We start from the raw sequence: 22,109 nt of genomic DNA, 5'->3' as shown, positions 1-22,109 counted from the left end.
TATATATATATATATATATGTTACATATAATTAATATTATTGTTAATAAATTGTCTAATGATGATTAACTTATAATTTACCATATAGAGACATGTCTCCTTTTTTCATATTTATATGACTTTCAAATCTGCATTTGGAACACAAAAATAAATGGTAGTGTTATTACGTTTGCAGAAAACGATCCTATAAAACTTAACATGGTATCAGAGCTAGGCTGCAAAAGAATTAATATGAAAAAGAGAGCTATGAATGGCATTTGGATGGGCTGAAAAACTTCAAGTCAAATAGACTTTAAGCAATAAGAAAGTCTGAGAAACATTTATGGTGCAGATAAAATTATCAAACCATGTCATAGACAATTCATCCAATGCAGATACAGTCAAGCAATGTCTCGATAAAAGGGGTGTGGAAACATAAAACAAAGGTTGAATTCATGTTCACAGTAAGAATGATAGAGGGCACGATTTATTATATTAAGTGGACTTGTTTGTATGACGAGGAGATCATAAAATTGCGAGTTTGAAGGTGTACAACTAAACAAAAATGGAGATTGCCACTTTAGGAGCCCGGGTCTTCGGAGTTTCACAATAAAACAATGCTTGTATGATAAGGAATCTGGTTGGAATGTGCAGGCGCATTATCAAGCCCCAAAAGATTCAACTAAAGAAAGAAAACCCAGGGCCGACCTCAATATGTATTCATGGTAACCTCAATAAGTCTGAGAAGATGAAACATAATAAAAGACCCCTGAAAAACAATACACAAAATAATTCTTCAAATTCTGGCAAGAGTTTAGACCATCAAGAAGAAACTAGGAATAATGAATTTCCTGGAAGAAATCCCTGAGTAGACATTTAGAGATATTTTACTAAGAGCTCCATATAATCTACAATCAAAGATTAAGAAATTATTGGAACACCTCAATGAAATGATGGGATAAGGATGGAGTTAAGTTTGGACTGACGAAGAAATATATATGTTTGCTCGAACCTAATGTATACTGTAGTGTGAGGTAATTAATGTATGACCCTGTTGATCAGTCATCTATACTGCGCATTTCTTCTCCCCGCGGTCTACTACGTAGAAAGATTATAAATGTGAATCATTTGATTGTTGTGCTGGGAGCATATGATGATCTGATTCCAGACATTTGGATATATGATTTATTATCTAATGTGTGGAAGCAAGGCGCTAAAATTCCCGCTCCTAGAACTTGAACAAGGCTTGGACGAGGGTTTGCATGTGAAGGATTGATTTACATTGCAGGTGGATATTCCACTTCTCTTCCTCATTGCTGTCTCAGTGAAGCAACATTTTATGAAGTAGATGATGCTGTTTGGGAGATTCTTCCCAAGAAGTACCAAGAAATTCGCTTGTGTAAGGGTGTAAATCATATTTGCCAAAAGTAAAGTAGATCAAAGAAAGAGATCCGACTCAACAGAAGAATATGGAGAGAAATAGGGAAGATACGTTAATAACTACAACCCCCCATGCAAATTTCACACATTTTAATGAGAAATGAGATAAAGACATCAATAAGACAAGCAAATATTAATATTCCATATCAGACGAGCATCACAACAAAATTGAAGAATAAATGAAAGGCAAATATAAGCATGTCTAAAAATATGAAATACGGTCTCTTAGAGTATTTTTTTTCAATGGATTGAGTAGAACAATACCAAGGAGCAAATGACTCTGATTCTGGTCAACAGTTAAGGGCATCCTCCAATCAGTGATCTTGAAAGTAGCAACACAAGCATTTATAATCTGGTTAGCTGGAGAAACAATAACACTCAACATCAAAATCATTGAAGGCCCAAGGCCAAACTCAAACCATACATAACACATACACAGCTTGTGAATATGTACATAAACTCTGCAATCCTCATATCTGATTTGTGCAAATTAGTAGCAAAGAAATTTCTTTGAAGTACCGTCAGCTGTATGTCAAGTAACTCATATTGTGCGTACCAAATTATACACTCACATGTGAAGTGGCCATAGTATACATTAAATATGTATATACAAGCCACCCATTGAAGGTAAAATGTGCAGTGAGCAACACATAAGGTAAAAGAATATACAACCTTTGAATAATGTACATGGGAGTAATTGGTGATAGAAAGTAAGGTGACATACATCAAGAATGACAATTAATATCAACTACCATATTACCTATTAGTAATCCCAATAAATTGATATTATTATGAAAAGGCACGACACAATCAGTTATTACAAAAATATAACTAGTACATACCAATCATGTAAGAGGAAGGAAGACAACTGTCCTAAAGAGGCAAGTCTGATTGGTAACCCAAATATTAATGAAGTGATGTGATTAGAAGTAGAATGACCCGAAGACATGTCTTTGACAACATGTCTCAATATCCCAAAACAAAGGAATTCATCACCGGTTAGGGAAGGAAAGAATAGAAGTGTTGAGCCAAGTCTTTTAGTAGTAATATTATTAGTACATAATTGAGGAAGACTGTGACATAATGAAAGTCTTCTAATACAGCCTACATGAGGAATAGTGGGAATTGAATCCATAGTAGTAGAATAGAGTATATAGTTGATGACATACTTCGTGAAATATCAACACGAGTTGATTTTTTGTTAAAACGGGTTTGGGATATTACATAGCAAAATCACTTTGGGTTTCATTCAGAAACATGTCTCAACACCTAGAAATGATAGAAGGATGGTAGTCTTCAAATTGAAGAGATAGGGACATGCCTGTGTTGTCTTTAAGTTAGTTGAGACGTTTGTCGAAGAGGAAGAATCCATACAGATTGTGGTTAGTTTCTTCAAAGAGGAGGAATCAATATTCAGAGGGAGAAACTAGAGGATCTGCTTAAATTGACTATCAAATAGGCTAACGTTCTCAGATCTTTTAAACAAAAAAAAGTTTGTCATATTTGATGTGATGCAAATTGTTCAACGATATAAGATTGAGAATTTTGTAAAGTTCTGCAAATTCTTTTGTTCTTGAATCAGACTTATAGTTCAGGTTCAAATGGCTGAGAATGATCCTTTGATAATATGTATATTCAGATTGTTTCAAGCAGATATCACTAATCTTTAATTCAGGTCCAGTCCTCTATATTCGATCTTGGATGATTAAGAATATCTCTGCTATGTAACTCGTAGGAAGTAGAATACTTGGAAGAGCAGACTGCTGTGTGTATGTGTGTCTTCCAAACTGCATTCACAACCCATACATATATCCTATTTAGAGGGTATGTCCCTCAAGGGACATGACCCTTAACTTTGGCATTAAACATAATTAATCCTAAATCAGCAACTTCAAGAATTCTGATTAGTATTAACATACTAATTATTAACTTAGTCAAATACAAAACAAAAAGCATCTATTGGAAATAGCCGACACCTATAGGAGAGGCATAAATATGTATTAATTGCCAATCATTGGATATATTATCCATACAAGAAGGTATGGTCTGTACTATCAGACCTATAGAATTATCTAGGTTATATTCTTAACACTCCCTCTTAACCTGATAATCCTATAGAGAGATATTATATCTAGCAACATCAACACAGATGTTTAAGCAAGAATTAATACTCTATATCTGTCTGTCTCTTCTTAGTATGTGATATCATAGAGCACATGATACAAAGTCATATTACTAAACCTGTGATGTGACAAATCACTGCTACTAGTGATAAGACACATATTGTGACTCATAGAAACTGGTATTTCTATATCACAACGAGATCTTGAGTTTGAGATCTACTAGAATATAGGATAAACCCGGAGAATTCTAAGATTCTTCCTTTATCCAATTTGTGACCCATGAACATAGCAATGTCAATATCACAATATGATCTAAAACTCATCTGGATCTTACAGTAAAATCTACTGTTTAGTACATTATCTAAGAGATTGTCATCTCTCATAATGCCTTTTACACAAGTATTCATTATTTTAGAGATCGTCACCTCTTTAAATACTGATTACACATGGTGGAGCCCATAACAGTCAATAGCCTGACAAAAATAAAATTATTTTATTAATGATCAAAAGAGTACAAATGGATTACAACTCAACCATACCAAGTCTCCTCCTGAAATGTTCTATCTTTACTCTAGATAGAGGTTTGGTGAGTATTTCTGCTGTCTGATTTGCTATGCAAATGTATTCCAATTTTACAGAATTCCTATCTACCATTTCTCTTACATAATGGTAAGAAATTTCAAAATGCTTGGATCTGTCATGGAAAATTGGATTCACTGAGAGCTTGATGGAACTCGGATTATCACAATGAATAATCATAGGATTCATGGGTTGCCCAAATAATCCCACAAGTAACTTCCGTAGCTATACTGCTTCTCGGGAGGCCATCGCTGTTGCAATGTATTCGGCTTCTGTGGAGCTCTGAGCTACTAAAGACTGCTTTTTGCATATCCATGAAATCATAGCTGATCCTAAATTGAAACAACATCCTGAAGTGCTTTTCCTGTCTTTAACACTTCCACCCTAATCTAAATCGGTGAATCCATGCAAAATCTAAAGCAATTTTCTCATATTTGAGTCCATAATTAAGAGTGTCTTGTGTTTACCGTACTGGTAAAGAAATCAACACAAACAGACAATGGAACAGAATACTAGAATTATATTCGCATATGCCAGACATACATTATGCTTCATAATATCCGTAATAGTAGATGATAGATGATTTACAATGATCCTAGACGGGATATAAATACTACTGCCGAACTTTCCCGAAGGGTTCCGTCGGCCACAACATTACATCCGCTACAAATTATTTACTCGTCGGCTACAAAATACAAAACATCGACGATAGTCAATCCGTCAGCTATAGAAACACCGTCGGAACCATCCAGTCGGCTGACACCATCCCCCCAAAAAAACAGTCGTCTCCTGACGACTAACAAAATTAGGAGACAACTTACAGACAACAGAAGAAATACTAGAGAGAAGGGGGCGTCCCAGAAGTGTGCTGCTGGCGACGTAACTCATACACCTACTCTGTCCTGATGCGGAGATTTGTCTGAATTTGAGAATTAACCTCGACAGCCTCCTTTAGAAGAAGCGCCGCATCCATAGCCTGCCTCCTAGCTAACTGCATCTTGTGCTCAGCCGCATCCTTATCTTGGACCACCGCCTCTGTACCTTGCCTAGCCACATCCCTCTCCTGCACTGTTGCTGCCAAATTTGCTAGTAGTGCTGCTCACTCTGCGACCCATGCTACCTGTTGGTCGGCCAAGTCGGTGGCTATCTTCTATCTAGCCTCACTCAGCTGCCAATGATCTCTCTGCTGCAACCCTATTCGCCTCCGCACGCTGACGACCATAGTAAACATCCTTGTACAATCCCACAATCTCATGTGCCAGCTTCATCATAGGGGTGTCACTGGGTCCCAACTCCGGCTCAGTAGCCCAATCTGCCAACATCTCAGCTGTCTCCACTGCCGGCCAGCCCCTGTCTATAAAACAAATCTGAAATCGTTGAGGACAAATCCCACGGATATATGCTCTGATCAAATGCCACTCCCTCCGCCGAGTCAGGGCCTGAATTGCCACATCGCGTCCCTTCTTCAACGCAGACTTCATAGTCCTGAGGTAATCCCAGCACCTGTCCTCATCCGACCCGTAATCCTCCTTGGCGAAGTCTTCCAATGACCATTCCGCATCACTGTTGTCCTCCTCATCAACGGGAGCCATGCCCACATCCGATGCCGCCTTCTCTACTGTTGGCGCAACCACGGCATGTGGCATTCCCTCCTCCCGAAGCTGAGGCTCTGGTACTGTTGGTGATGTTCCTGAACGCCTAGGAGATTGAATGGACGGACCTTGCTTCACAGGAGTGAGTCGGAACTGCTGCCTCAGAAACTCACTAGCTCTATCCATCACCTTCGGTTGGTTTGACTACGCGAGCTCCATGTTCTCCTCCGGTGCTGGCTGAGCTGACTCGGCCTTTGCTAAAAAAGATGACAAAACAGTGACAACTGCATCACAATCAATGACCTCCAACCGAACCTGTGGCTCAAGCTCCGGTGGTGGCAACTGTGCTCTCGGTGAGACTGCGACGGTGACATCTGTTGGTACAATTGGAATCACCTCCGCTACAGCTGTCGGCAATATCTCGGCGACTATTTGTGGGACAACATCTGTCGCTGTCTGTGGGACCATCTCCCTCATTGTCCATGGGACATCTGCCTCCGCTGGAGGAGTCATAAGGACCGAGGCATGGCGCTAACCAAACACCGGAATGACTGTCGGAAAGGTAGTCAAGTGCGCTGAAGTTGACAGCTGAGGAGGGGTAAAGAATATGGGCCCACTACCTGCTGCCTCACCGTTAACTTCCGCCGATGTGCTCACCTCTTCTTCCACGGACTCAACCTCATCACTCATTGTAGTGCCCTCCCGTCCGCTATTTGTCTCTCCGGAAGTAGCCAGTCCGCGGAGTACTTTCTTGCTGCTGATCCTCCTGTATCCAAGTGTCGCCAGTAGAATATGGGAGGCTCCCCGTCTGCCAACTTGCCCCTTGGAGGAGTCTCAAAACCATCCAGTGGAATCTGGCTAGCTACAGCCTCTAGAAACAGCCCGATGGCATGGTGCGGCATAAAAAATGTTCAATGTTGAAGCGTCATGAATTCCTCCATCCTGTCGGCAAGCACTGAGGCTCAATCATATACCACTCCCTGCATAATACCATTCATAAACACAATCTGCGGCAATGCTATATCTGAAGCTCGAGTGGCGCCTGGCAACCTGCTCTTGATGACGTCCATGATACACTGCCAGTGACCCTCCTGAATAAAGTCCCTGCGAAGCCCTCTACACTTTGTCCCCTAAACCGCTGCCTCCCTCTCCACGGGTGTAAGATCCCGACACACTAGACCTATCCAATGCTCCTTCCATTCCCATGAGAGTTTATGGTTCTTGATTTCCACTTTCCTCCCATCGGGGCTAGGGATGCTGAAAACCCTAGTGAAATCCCTAGGTTTAAAGGACATCGTCATCTGCTGCTGCTTGTACAGGAATGTACTTGTTCTGCTCTGGGCACTATATGTCTTTATCATGGTGCGCAATACTGATTCGAACAACCGGATGGAAAAGATGGGAAGCTAGATGGCCCAATGCACCTGTGCCCGCATCAAAATTTGTTTAATCTGGTCTGCCTCCGGAGTCTCCTGCCACCACTTTCGACATTCGCTCCCACTAAGACTCAAACTGGATGGTGAGATAAGTGAGTTCCTCCTTGGTCTTCTTTTTCTTGCTATTGGAACTGGAGGGGCCTGCAACTCGAATCCCCGATGCCAAGACCCTTGAATTCTTTTCCATATTGGCCGCCAACTGACTCTTCCACGGCTTTCGCTTGTCCGCTGACTCCATGCAAAAATTGCTTATTTCTCCTTATATTTGTTTCCTCCGTCTGTTACAAAAAATCTCACTCTGGATGTGTCGAAGTCACCTTTCCCACAGACCGTTAGGGTAGCAGAGATAACCACTGGAGGAGTCCGACCCAAATGAGAAACCCAGGCAATTCTTAGGGTAGTGAAAACAATCAAAACGTCTCCTCCGAATTTCCTCCTTGCTTCAAGCGGTGAAACCCATCCTACGGCTGAGATCCAGACAGAGTTTATGGTCTCCTCCAGTGCAGGGCAGACACAACTGTGGAGGAATACGTGAGTTGCTCGGAGGAAGCAAATGCCTTCATGCTCAATAGTTGTACAAATGCAAGTAGTGGTAGATCTGTGATGGAGAAATGCTTTATACGCTACAACAATTATTCATTCTTCGAAAAACTAGATATCGTCGATGCAAAAGTTGCTGCTAGTTCGGGGAAGGTCACCGATGCGTCTGAAGAGTTCAAGGCGGGCGTCAAGGAACTTTTCGGTAATCTAACAGAGATGCCCTCCAATCCCCTATAAAGTATGTTGCTGGATAAATGGCCTGCTGCAGTGCTTGTGGGATTTAACGTCTGTCGACGACTGCCATATATGCTTGACAAGCGCAATTCATCAATTGATGGATGCGATGTTTGGTGCCGATGGACCCATTACGGGAGGAAACCAGACTGCCCACCTTGACTTTTGTCCACCCATGGAGAAGTCTGCTATGCCGGGCCGGAGGAGGAAGTTTGAAGTTTGGCGAAAATTGTTTGTTTTGTTTCGATACCCGCGGGCCTTTCCTTTTTTACCTGCGGACAGACTGCCCGCGAGGCCTTTATTTCTCACCCACGGACAGATTTCTTGTGAGGCCTTTCTTACACCCGCAGACAGGCTGCCCGAGGGGCCTTTTTCACTCGTGGACAGGCTGCCCGCGGGGCCTTCTTACACCCGTGGACAGACTGCCCGCGGGGTCCCTCTTTTTTTTCTTTTTTTTTTCTTTTTCAATTTTTAAAATTTTTGTTTTCCCTTCAAAATTAAATACCAGAGGTACCTTCAGTTGCCAGCGTCGCCTCACGGTCCTTTACTGATGACAACGGAGGATTCATGTGAGTACTGGGCGATGACGACATCCTTCTTGCGTGGTATATTTTCAATTTAGATCCGTTAACTGACTAAGCCATCTCCTATCCGTCCAAGGTCGCCAGTTTAATTGCTCCATTGTTGTCAACCTCCCGGATTTGGTATAGTCCAACCCACCGCACTTTGAATTCTTCCGGCTTGATTTCATTGTAACCATCATACTTCAATACTAACTGTCCCGACTAGAATCTGCTATGTTTCAGATGCTTATCATGCCAGACCTTGCGTCTGTTCTGTGCCACTTCCGTCACCCATTGTGCCAACAACCATTTCTCCTCCAGCTTATTCAAATTATTTAACCTCTCTTGTAAGCTTCCGTTGTCATCCAACTTGTTTGCCAATGCTATTCGGAGACTCGAGACCATGAATTCTGCTGGGACTACTACTTCCTGTCCAAACATTAACTAGAATGGTGTGTGCCCTGTCGTCACCTTGTACGCCGTGCAATAAGCCCATAGGGCAGCAAGTAAGTTTTCCTCCCAATCAGCACCTTCAACCGCGCAGGATTTGTAGATGATGGATACTAAGATTTTATTGGTGGCCTCCGCCTGTCCGTTTGCTCTTGGATAGTACGGACTCGACAGTGAATGATAAATCTTAAACTAAAACTCCAACAATCTTTTGCTGAAACCACTCCTCCGGCAATGAGAAGCTCAACAATTCTTCCGGCAATGAAAACAGACAGATAGATCACGTTGCGGAAGACCTCCGCGGGACAGTCCGCAGACATCTGCCGCGGGACAGTTACCCGCGGGAGCCACCCGCGGAACAGTCCGCGGACCTCTGTCCGGGGACTACCTGCGGGAGAGGTCCGCGGACTGTTCTGCAGGCGGCTCCCGCGGACATGTCCCGCGAGTAGTCCCCACAGATTGTCCCGCGACAGAGGTCTGCGGACTGTCCCGCGGACATGTCTCGCGGGTAGCTGTCCCGCAACAGATGTCTGCGGATTGTCCTGCGAAGGTCTTCTGCAGCGTGATCTATCAGTCTATTTTCATTGCCGGAAGAATTGTTGAGCTTCTCATTGCCGGAGGAGTGGTTTCAGCGAAAGATTTTTGGAGTTTTGTTTCTCATTTGCGGAGAGATTGTTGAGTCTGTGTAGAAGATGGGTGTGCGGGGTTTTCTTTCAAAAAAAAAAAAAAAAAACGACAGATTCAAGTTGTTCAGAATGAGTGACAAATAATGCCAAAGGGAAGGGAAGCTATCACTTGTTAATTGTAACGGACCTGCTGATGATTTGTTCATAAATAAATTTCACAGTGTTGACAGCCGAGTTATCAGGTAACGCACATGCCTGCAGCCACTTGGTCAGGTACTCCGTTGCAACAATGATGTATCGGCACTGTCAAGTCTTGCTCACCCTCAGTGGTCCAATGAAATCTAACCCCCATCTCTCAAAAAGTTCCTGCGCATGTGAGGGGTGAAGTGGCATGAAATCTCTCTTCAGCGGCTTTCTGGCCCATTGGCAAGTGTCACATCTGACGACCCATTCGTGCGCGCCATTGTACACCGTCGGCCACCAGAGACCTGCTATCAATATCTTCCGCGCAGTGGTGTCGGGCCCCATGTGTCCTCTCGCAGGACCCTCATGTGCTTCTTTTAACACCTGCGATATCTCCTCTTCCAACACACACCGCCGAAGAATATGATCCGGCCCCATTTTGTAGAGCAATCCATTGATCAATTGAAACGTGCGACTCCTGATTATCAACTTGCGCCTATCATTTGGTGACATCTCAGTGGGAAACTGTCCTATTGACAGGTACTCACCAATACTATTGTACCATTTCGGCAGTACCCCAATCTGAAACAGTTGCACATCAGGGAAGTCGTCATTCACACCCTTCGCTAGTTCCCTTGTTTTGATCTGCGACAGGTGGTCAGCTCTAACATGTTTCTTTCCTGGCCGGACAATGATTTTGAAAGTGAATTCCTGCAACAGGAGTAGCCATCTACTGATCCTCCCTTGGATGACAGGTTTATTAATCATGTACAACAGGGCTGGTGATCAACATAGAACACAAACGGTGTAGCAAGCAAATAATGATGGAATTTTGCACAGCATAGACCATTCCCAATGCTTCTCTTTCAATCGTGCTGTAGTTCTGCTCGGCCTTGGATAGCAACCGGCTGGCAAGGTATATTGGATGATCCAGTCCGTGATTACCTGTCTGTGCTAGGGCCGCGCTGATCGCATAGTTGGAGGCATCCACATGGACATGGAACTCTTTATTCCAGTCCGGATATGCCAGGATGGGTGCCGTAGCTAGTCGTATCTTTAGCCCTTCAAATGCCTCATCCTGCTCTTTCTCCCATTTAAATGATTCTTCCTTGCAGGTTAACTTATCTAATGGTTGGGACACCTTGGCAAAATTTTTAATAAATCTCCTGTAATAATCTATGTGCCCGAGAAAATATTTTACCTCCGTCACATTAGTAGATGGCTGCATTTCAAAAATGACTCTCACCTTGTCGGGATCCGTCTTTAACCCTTCCTTACAGACAATGTGTTCGAGCAGTCTCCCGTGCGGAATCATGAATCTGCACTTCTTGGGATTCAATGTTAGCCGGGCTCTGCGACATCTCTCCATACATTCACCAAGTGCTGCCAGGTGTCCGTCCTCCGTGCTAAATATTGACCAATCATCCAAGAAGGCTTTGAAGTTTCCCACGGACATCCTGTGGAAGATATGCAGTATAATCCATTGGAATGTGGCCGGCGTGTTACACAACCCAAATGGCATCCGGTTGTACGCGTAGGCCCCATCTTCGACTACAAACGTTGTCTTCAACTTATCCTCCTCCGCTATAGAAATCTAATTGTCTTCGGAGAACCCGTCCATAAAGGAGTAGATTTCGTGTCCCGCGACCTCCTCCAAAATGCTATCTGTGAATGGAATCGGAAAAGGGTCCTTGATCGTTACTGGATTCAGGCATTTGAAATCGACGCATATCCGGATCTGAGTAGTATCCTTCTTCAATGAGATGACTATCGGCGACACCCATTCGCCGGTCTGTACTTTGAAGATAATGCCAACTTCCAGCATCCGGTTGATTTCCTCTGTAACTCGTGCCACATAGTTCTTGTTCATCTTGTAGGGTCGCTTTCGTACAGGTACAGCTCCCTCCACCAATGGGATGCGGTGCACACATAATTTCGGAGGTACTCCCTTGAGGTCCTTGTATGTCCATGCAAACACATCCTTGTAGTCCATAAATATCTTGAATGCCGCAGCCTTGAGTACTAGATCCCAATTATCTCCGACTAGTATGTTCTTCGGCTCTGCCTCGTCCCCCAAATTCATCGTTTGTAGCGTAGCTTCATTATACTTGATTGTCTCCCCTTCACTGAATGCATGGGCGGGTGTAACATCCAACGGTGCCTCCCCCTCATTTACTTCACTAAACTACTTGGGATATTTGTTCTCAATTGACAGAACATTGCAGCTGTGAAATAATTCATAGTCCTCCATTTGCCAGTGGTAGAGATCGTTGACGGAATCCAAGTCGTCATCCATTGTTCCCCCGTCCAATCGGAGGACGCCCTCCTGATTCGGTTCCATCCATTGTCTTCCTTCGTCCTCCTTTCCCTCAAAATCTGATGACAAGGCCTCTTCCCCTACCATTTGGGTATGCAGATCAATGACGAATTGGCAGCCTTTACTTTCCAATGATAAGGTGTTCTTCTAGTCGTGTTGAGCTCTTGCTTCGATAAGCTACCCACGGCCTAGGATGGCGTCATAACCTTTCTTCTTCAATGGAATCACCACGAAATCTATCAGGAACGGTTGAGTGCCAATGGTTACCGGTTGTGCCATGAGAATACCCAACGGTGTAATGCCATGTTGATCGGCGGTCAGCAGCTGAAATCTCGGAGGCCACAATGTTGGCTGTCCAAGTTTCCTCCAGGTTTCTTCTGGCAATACATTTACACCAGACCCTTTGTCAACTATGGTGTCTGTGAGAACATGTCCAAGTATCCCCATCTCGACGATTGCAGGGTGCCGTTCGGATGTCAGCGCCAACAACATCTGATCTTCTCCTCCAACAACAATTTCCTTTTCCTTCCCTTGACTTGGTTCTTCCGATGACTTTTCCTTCCCTTGACTTGATTCTCCTGCAATATTTGAAAGAGCAGATCGAAGTTGAGGCATGGTGAGAAGCAAATCATTTACCTTTACTCGCACCTCCGTTTGCAAAATTTGCCGTACTATGTTTTGTTCTGCGGAATTCCTCACTGAAGTGTCGGCGGTGTCTGAAGGTGTTGCTACTTGGGATACTTTTCCAACTTCCGCTCGTGCTTCCGCAAATTTCCTCTTTTCTTCGGCGGGGTCCGGGTATTCTTTTGCTTGTTGCCGCATAATTGCCAGAACTTCTTCCTCATCCGCTCCGACAGTGATCAAGTTCACTCCGGATTTTGGACACTTTGAGTCTTCATGATTGCCGAGTCCACATCATCGGCACAATAGTTGAGGTGTATTCGTTGTTGGGCACTCCTGCGCAAAATGCCCCCACAAGTTACCTGTGCGGCACTGAATAATCGACCGTCCATTTGCATCATACTAGATCTGGCTTCTGCTCGTATTGGTATTGTTATTGTTGTTGTTATTATTCTATCCACGCCGATTATTCTTGTATCCTCCGGATGTAGCACCGGCGGTATTCGTGTTTCCGCTACTACCCAACGGGGAAGCCTCCTGTGTGAGAAGCACCTACGGAGATCCTCTTGTCTTCATGTTAAAGGGGTAGTCTTTTGTCGAATGGCCCATGATCTGACAAATGTCACAAAATTGGTTCTTCGAATACGATCCTTTAGTATGACCGTCGGTCTTACACTCCGTGCACCACAGTTCACTGCCTTTTGGCTCCTTCTGCATGTTTTTAAACTCCTTCATCATGCGAACCATATCCTTCTGTAGGGCACAAACCTTCTTGTTGCTACCTTCGTCGTCGCTGCTATCATCTCGGGCAGGCTCGTCGTCATCAGAATCAGAGGAGCTAGTTTTCTTCTTTTTTGTTTTCTACTCACTTTCAAGGTCCAGTGCTCTGTTATACGCATCCACATATGACGACAGTGGCACAATTTTCATTTTCCTCCGCAATTTCGATCGTAGGCCGTCCACGAACCATCTTTTCTGCAGTCCGTCCGCCGGCTTGCTTTCCATTTTGTTTATTAAGTCTTTTAATCTCCTGGCGTAGACACGGACAGTTTCGTGCTTCCCCTATTTGGTATTGAAAATCTCTGCTACGATTTCATTATCATCCCTCAAGAGTTTAAATTTCACCAGGAACTCCTTTTTAATGTTATCCCAGCTATTTAGCTTTTGTGGATCCGTATTCGAAAACCAATCAATCGCCACACCCCGTAGGGTTGCTGGAAATTGCCTGACCCATTTGTTGGCATCTGTGATTCCATTTGCCTACCAGATCGTCTCACACGTCTTACAATGTCGGATGGGGTCGGCTGTACCATCGCCCTCAAACTTCGGCAGCTTTTCTTTGGGTCCCGCCATCACAGCACTGGAGGTCTGCACTCCCACACCGGAGGTTTGCACGCCCACACCGACAGTCTGAACTCCTACACTGACGGTCTGCACTCCCACACCGGAGGTGTCGACAGCTGCGAACCTTGGTGAAGAAGATGGATCTTCTGAAGTTGTTTCCTGTGGAAGTCTATCCTGGACGAAGAGGTTACTACACGCTCGTGCTCCCTCGGCACTGCGAGCCATGCGAGTTGATGCTCTTCCGTCTGAATTTTCCTCCCTCGGCAAACACAAATTCAAAAACTCCTCCTGTGCTTCTTCCACCAATTCCACCCGCTGTCGAGTCTCCTCCAACAATTCTTCGGCGCTCCGGTTTCCGTTGGCAATCTTCTGAAATCTTCGTCGGCGTTCGGCTTGCTGTGCCAAAATTAAATTCTCTTGCGTAGTATGGGTTCCATCTTTTTCCTTGACCTTATTCCGATCTTTGTTAAGCTGATTTGGCATTAATCTTCATTCCTCCCACCTTCCAGATTCATAAGGCAACGGCGCCAAATGTTTACTGTACTGGTAAAGAAATCAACACAAACAGACAATGGAACAGAATAGCAGAATTATATTCGCATATGCCAGACATACATTATGCTTCATAATATCTGTAATAGTAGATGATAGATGATTTACAATGATCCCAGACGGGATATAAATACTACTGCCAAACCTTCTCGAAGGGTTCCATCGGCCACAACATTACATCCGCTACAAACTATTTACCCGTCAGCTACAAAATACAAAACAGCGACGATAGTCAATCCGTCGGCTACAGAAACACCGCCGGAACCATCCAGTCGGCTGACACTTTGTAAGTATCTCATAATGTGTTTAACAACAACTAGGTGAATCTCCTTAGGTTTACACATAAACTGACTTAAGGCATGAACAACATAGCAAATATCAAGTCTTGTATTTACTAGGTATATAAGGGACCCAATCATCTGTCTGTAGAGAGTAGAATCTATTGGAGGTGATTTTGCAACTGCTTGTTTAAGTTTATGTAAATTGGTCTCCATTGGAGAAGACATAGACTTGCAGTTCCACATTGCAAATTTCTTCAAGATATCTGAAGTGTACTTTCCTTGATTAAGTATGATACTATCAAAATTCTGTCATACTTCCAATCTTAGGAAGTAATGGAGAAGCCCCAAGTCTTTCATCTCGAATTCTCTAGTTAGGTCTTTCTTGCACTGATCTATAAGATGATCATCACCTGTGATTAATAAATCATCAACATACAATATCAGAATTACCATACCATCTTTATCTCTTTTATAATATAAGTTAGGATCGGCTTCATTCTTGGAGAATCCTAAGTCAATGAGATATTTATCAATCCTTTCATACCAAGCCCTGGGAGCCTATTTAAGCCCATAGAGAGCTTTCTTGAGCTTGCAAACAAATGCGTTAGGATCATGGGTTTCAAATCCTTCCGACTGCTTCAGATAGACTTCTTCTGAAATCTTTCCATTTAGAAATGTTGTCTTTACGTCCATCTGATGTACCTTCCATCCCTTTGATGCGACAATTGCTAAGACTACTCATACGGAAGTATATTTGGCAACAAGAGCAAAGGTTTCTTTATAATCAATCCCTTCTTTCTGAGAAAATCCTCTGGCTACAAATTTGGCTTTATATTTCTCAATACTACCATCAACAGCATGTTTTATTTTAAATATTCATTTGGAAGAAATAACAAATTTTCTTTTTTGGTCTTGGAACAATTTCCCAAACATCAGTTTTCATAATTGATTGGTATTCTTCTGTCATAGCTTCTTTCCAAGCTGGATGTTTAATAGCATCAAAAGGATTGGTTGGCTCTATTTTGGATAAATCAATCATATTTGCTATATAACCAAAGAATCTTTTAGGTCTTTTACTTTCTCTAACTGTTCCTGAAGGTGCAACAAAGTCTTGAGCTACTTCAACTGTTTTTATGGCCCAAAGTGGTCTTTTCTTTGAATTTTCTTCAAGTTTCATATTTTCATCTTCGACCTCTTCTAAGTTCTCCCTCTAGGATTCAGATTCACTAATTCTTTCGGAACTTGGTAAAGGAGAAGGTTCATTGGAACTTATGGCTCTTTTGAATGCAAGATCTTCCTCAAAGACTATATCTCTGCTAATTCAATAGTTTTCTGTCTAGGTATGAAAATTGTATATACTTTGGAAGTTTCACTATACCGTACAAAGATACCTTGCCTCCCAGATGGTTCTAATTTGGTTCTTTTTTCTTTTGGAACATGAATGTATATAGGACATCCAAAAATTCTGAGATGACTTATATTGGGTTTTACTTTAGTAAATACTTCTTCAAGGGTTTTATCTTTAAGATAGGAGTGAGGGCTTCTATTTTGAATATATACAGCAGTACAAGAGGCTTTTGCCCAAAGATAGTATTCTAGATTTTGGTCAAAAATCATAGCCCTAGCAGCTTCTATAATTGTCCTATTCTTTCTTTCAGCTACCATGTTTTGTTCTGGGTTATAAGGAACAGTGTACTCCCTCTTGATCCCTGATTCTTTACAAAACTTTTTAAACAAGTCTGAGGTATATTCTCCTCGGTTATCTATTCTAAGGGTTTTAATTTTATGTCCTGAAAATTTTTTAGTTAATGCTTTGAATTCTTTAAATCTTTGTAGGATTTCTTCTGATTCCTTGCATTTAAAAAAAAAAATCCATGCTTTTCTAGAGAAGTCATCTATGAACAAGATATAATACCAGAATCCTCCAAGAGAAGGAATGGACATCAGTCCACATAAATCTGAATGAATTAATTCTAGTACATTATTTGTTTTCCTAGTACTATCATGAAAGGGACTTCTAGTACTTTTACCCAGAGCACACCCCTTGCAAATACTAGGGTGATCTTTATTTAATTTTGGTAATCCGGTAACCATATTTTCCATAGTTGATAAGGTTTTAAAGTTTAGATGCCCTAATCTTTTATGCCATATTTCATTTGAATCTTTAGCTTCGTGAACTAGGGCTTGAATGGATCGACTAGGTTTTGTATTCAATTCATACAAATATCCCTTTCTTTGACCAATTAACTTAGCTTTCTTGATGGAAGAGTTCTTAGCCCAAGTCAATATTTTGCCATCCACGAATGCAACATTGTGTCCATCATCTTCAAGTGTTGTAATTGAGATTAGGTTTCTTTTAATCCCTGGTACATAGAGTACACCTTTAAGAAGAAGAGTATTTCCTGTATTTAGTTTCAAAGTGCAGCTTCCAATTCCTTCAACTGAGTGTGCAGAGTTATCACCAATAGTAACTTCGCCGTTAACTTTCTCTAATAAAGAATCTAGAGTTTCTTTGTGTCCCGTTATATGTCTAGAAGATCCACTATCAATTACCCATGCTTTATTTGAGATTTCATTTGATAGAGAGGAATACAAAACACGGTTTTGAGGATCATAAGTCTCTTCCTCTCTAATGAAATTTATACAATTTGCCTATTGTTTGGAATTTTCTGGACAATTAGATCTAGAGTGTCCAAATTTTTCACATTTGAAACACTTTATTTTAGATAGATCTTTCTTGGGCTTTCCATTATTTTGATTTCCCTTTTTCTTCTTGAAGTGCTTCTTCTTGCCTTTATAGGAGTTTGCATAAAGAACGTGAAGTTCTTCATCTTCTACTTTTGGATTCCCTGATTTCTTTAGTTTTTTAGACTCTTCTTGAAGACAATCATTCTTGAGTCTGTTTAAACTCTAGAAGCTGATCTCTAGCACTTATTCCTTGTGTGAATGTTTCCCATGAATCTGGCAATCCATTTATGGCCATGAGTGTTAGTTCGGTGTCATTAATGATGGTTCCTATGCTTGATAATTCATCTCTAATGCTGGCAACTCTTAGGAAATAAGAGTTTATCGATTCTCCTTTCTTTATCTAGATGTGATTCAGTTGCCTTTTAAATGCAAGAACCCTAGTTGAATTGTTTAGTTCATATGCATTTCGTAATGCATTCATCATATCATAGACAATTTGATGTTTCTTAAGCATAGGTACGATATCATTTTTAACTCCATCCAAGATGATTTGAATAACTTTTCTATTTCCATTGGTCCATATGGATTTGTGAGGTTCAACTGGGGGCTGTTTGGATGCCCCATCAAAAAATTGTTTAACATTGTTCTTTTCAAGATTTTGAATTTCCAGTCTTCAAAGTGTTCCTTCCCATCGAACCTGTCCTCGGGTCTGATTGTATATGTCACTGAAAATGGGAGAAAACTACTAAATATATATGAGGTCTAATTGCTGAAATTTTGCAGAGCCCTAGATCTAATAACTTGGCTCTAATACCATGTAAAGTTTTGCAAATTCTTTTGTTCTTGAATCAGACTTATAGTTCAGATTCGAATGGCTGAGAATGATCCTTTGATAATATGTATATTGAGATTGTTTGAAGCAGATATCACTAATCTTTAATTTAGGTCCAGTCCTCTATATTCGATCTTGGATGATTAAGAATATCTCCACTATGTAACTCGTAGGAAGTAGAATACTTGGAAGAGCAGACTGCTGTGTGTATGTGTGTCTTCCAAACTGCATTCACAACCCGTACATATATCCTATCTAGAGGGTATGTCCCTCAAGGGACATGACCCTTAACTTTGACATTAAACATAATTAATCCTAAATCAGAGACTTCAAGAATTCTGATTAGTATTAACAAACTAAGTATTAACTTAGTCAAATACAAAACAAAAAGCATCTATTGGAAATCGCCGACACCTATAGGAGAGGCATAAATATGTATTAATTGCCAATCATTGAATATATTATCCATGCAAGAAGGTACAGTCTATACTATCAGACCTGTAGAATTATCTAGGTTATATTTTTAACAAATTTTACATTGTGGGGGGAATTAATAACCAATGTCCCTTTCCCATTGTTTGACAAATGCTTATATTGAGACACTTTCAAGATTTGAGGGACCTTCATTGAAGTAGCTCATATCCAGAATGTTAGTGTACAGATAAGTATTTATTATCCTTAAGTTAATATACAAATTGTGATTAGTTTCTTTAAAGAGGAGGAATCAATATTCAGAGGGAGAAACTAGAGGATTTTCTTAAATTGACTATCAAATAGACTAATGTTCTCATATCTTTTAAAAAAAAAAAAAGTTTGTGAAACATTCCCATTGTTTGACAAATGCTTATATTGAGACATTTTCAAGATTTGAGGGACCTTCATTGAAGTAACTCATATCCAAAATGTTAATATAAATATAAGTATTTATTATCCTGAAGTTATATACACTGTATCCTCTCTTATTTGTATATGTACTATAAAGAGTTATTTTCCCTAATCTTTTCGTTTATGAGGATGTTCTTGCAGGAAAAGAAGGTTAGTACTTTACATATGGTACCAGATATTGTGCAGACTCAACCTTATGACAGTAGCTCGAAAGAAGCAGTGATCTAGAGTTCATTAGTCATATGATGGTAAGGCTGGATAAAAGTGAGGCTCTTGAAGCGAATATCCTTGATGATTGAGATTATGAGTATCCTTCTATATAAAGAGGAAGTTTGATACTTCATCAGAGGCAACCTTGTACGAGGAGGTCAGATTCAGAGGGAATTTGATATTCCATCAGAGGGAACCTTAAATGGAATAAGCCAACAAATTGAGACGAAGAAGTTTGAGGTGAAATTCCTTGTAATACATTCTTCACTGTGAGAGAGAAGATTGAGGTGAAAACTCTTATTCTAGCCTCTAGAAGCAGCTATAGTGGATCCACCTTCTACCTTGGTTCATGGTGGATATCACGAGAGTTACTATTTTGCATGTGTGGATTATGTCATGAAAGGTGACAATCTTTCATTGATGTATTTGTGAGGTCGCTATTGTAAGTTGATGATCTTAACAATGGTTTGACCTATTATCATGATCGACTACATTAAGTTGTTGCCCTGGAGTGCAAAATATCATGACAACGAACGTATTATGATAGACTACATTAAGTTGCTGCCCCAGAGTGTCGGAGATCATGATACCTGTCATGATGGAGAACATGACATTTTGATTATTAGTTATCTAATAGACTACATTCAATTGTTGTCCTAGAGTGTGTTGGAAATCAAATAACTCGTATCCTTCTAAGATATAACATATTCTTTTGGTAGGCATCATGAACATGATGCCAGTGCACATACCAAGAGAATATTGTTGTGATTGATATTTCTTGTTAAATCATACTTCAAATGATATCAAAAGATAATAGCTAAGTTGATGGATATATGTTGATATTCTTAAATATGTCATTCCAAGAATATCATATTGAGATGATATCTCTCTATATGCTTGAGAGCATAATGTGTTTTATAACAATCCTCCCTATCTAAGCGGGAGTGTTAATGTTGTTGCTTCACTCGGATTGATGGAACTAGAGATAATCCTTCTATGGTCATTGGTTAATCGTCAATTAGAAAAATTCTCCTATATATATGTTACATATAGTTAGGTTTATGTATATTATTGTTAGGAAATTGTCTAATGATGATTAGCTTATAATTTACCATATAGAGACAAGTCTCTTCATGAGACATGTCTCTTTTTCTCATATTTATATGACATTCAAATATGCATTTGGAACACACAGAAATGAATGGTAGTGTTATTACATTTGCAAAAAATGATCCTATAAAACTTAACTTATTTTGATTGCATAACTAACTCTAAAATTATAAGAATGAATAGAAAATCAAGTAACTGAGTTTGAATTAAAAAAATTTTGGCTATTAATTTCCGCAAGTGTCATTTTCTAATGTTTTGCCTAGAAAAATTAGATAAACAACAATAAATAAAAGTAGAGAGAGAAGGCACAAAAGACGCAAGAAATTATCTTGGGAAAATCCTTCCACTTAAAGGGAAAAACCCAACCACACAACAAAGATATCACTTTTATTGATAATAAAATTTGTAATGTCCCCATTTTTGCCAGCATCGGAGTTTCAGGGATTAGCCTATTATTGTGATTCTTGTAAACTAATTATCCTAGGAAAATCCTTCCACTTAAAGGGGAAAACCCAACCACACAGCGAACGTATCACTTTTATTGATAATAAAATTTGTAATGTCCCCATTTTTGCCAGCATTGGAGTTTTAGGGATTAGCCTATTATTGTGATCCTTGTAGGCTAACTATTGTAGATAGAGGGTCTTCTGAGACAGTGGCTTGGCTTGGAAGGGTCTTGTCTTCTCCACAATTCAGTAAGCTATAGGTTGGTCTTCGTTTGACTCAGATTGGACTTCGTTTGGGCTTAGTTTTGTGCACTTACTATTTGTGGTAAGTGGGTTATTGATTGAGATGGACCCTTCCTATTTTTGGAAAGGGCATCTAGTTATATGGAAATATAATAGGTATGAGTCCTATTTCAAATGACATATTTAAATGATGAGTATTTTGGGAGTTATTATATTTTTAGTGGCCAAATTATTATTAAATTATTTAATAACTTATTATAAAGTTATAATTTAACTTTGTAATTTCACTTAAGTTGAGTGTTGAGTTATCATTAAAAAGAGACATTAATTAGTTAAGCCAAATCAAGTGAAAGAATTTAATGGAAGCTTCTAATTAATGTTGCGTGGTGAAGCTTCTTGAGTGAAATTACATTTTGGCAACAAGAAGGGCATCTAGAGGTTATAAATACAAGCCCATTTGTTGTGAAAACCATGCTTGGATATTTTATTTGCTTTTGATGCATTTGTGGCTTTTTCTAAGTTCTGATTTTTTGTGCCCTTGTTGAAGTATAAGGGTCTAAATTCTGAGTTGTTCCATTGGATCTACAACTGAAGTATTGTAGATTCAAATTTGAGATTTTGTTTTGAGTTGTGTGGTAATTCATAGTTGTAATGACCGTGCTCAAATCTGACCTTAAAATGCTGATTGAAGGCTCAAAGAATTTTGTCAAACACTTTGCATACAAGGGGTCATATGACTGATAACTTTTCAGTTTGTTAAAATGACTCTTTTCTTCAATTTGAATCAATAAGAATGTTTGCAAGAAGACTTCAGATTGTCTAAACAATGACTTAAC

At 40.5% G+C, this 22,109-nt stretch overlaps 1 protein-coding gene and 1 long non-coding RNA gene across 6 annotated transcripts in view; one reads left to right on the top strand and one right to left on the bottom strand.

Moving 5' to 3' along the window:
• Nucleotides 1-22,109, top strand: part of NSH3 (inosine-uridine preferring nucleoside hydrolase family protein) — a 238,367-nt gene that overhangs the window by 50,843 nt on the left and 165,415 nt on the right. The window lies entirely within an intron of this gene.
• The window catches only part of LOC149575764 (uncharacterized), a 197,121-nt gene that overhangs the window by 25,023 nt on the left and 149,989 nt on the right, over nucleotides 1-22,109 (bottom strand). The window contains exon 3 of one of the 4 annotated variants that reach the window (XR_016360228.1): nucleotides 1,683-1,778. The exons of the other annotated variants lie outside the window; for them this stretch is intronic. This is a non-coding gene — a long non-coding RNA (uncharacterized LOC149575764). The remainder of the gene's footprint in view (nucleotides 1-1,682; nucleotides 1,779-22,109) is intronic. 4 annotated transcript variants of the gene reach the window in all.

Source organism: Cupressus sempervirens, chromosome 2 (assembly GCF_028749045.1).
Source record: "Cupressus sempervirens isolate cs-2001-9-10 chromosome 2, ASM2874904v1, whole genome shotgun sequence".
Classification (NCBI taxonomy): Eukaryota; Viridiplantae; Streptophyta; class Pinopsida; order Cupressales; family Cupressaceae; genus Cupressus; species Cupressus sempervirens.
The sequence above is the reverse complement of the archived record's forward strand: the minus strand, read 5'-3'. Positions and strand labels throughout refer to the sequence as shown.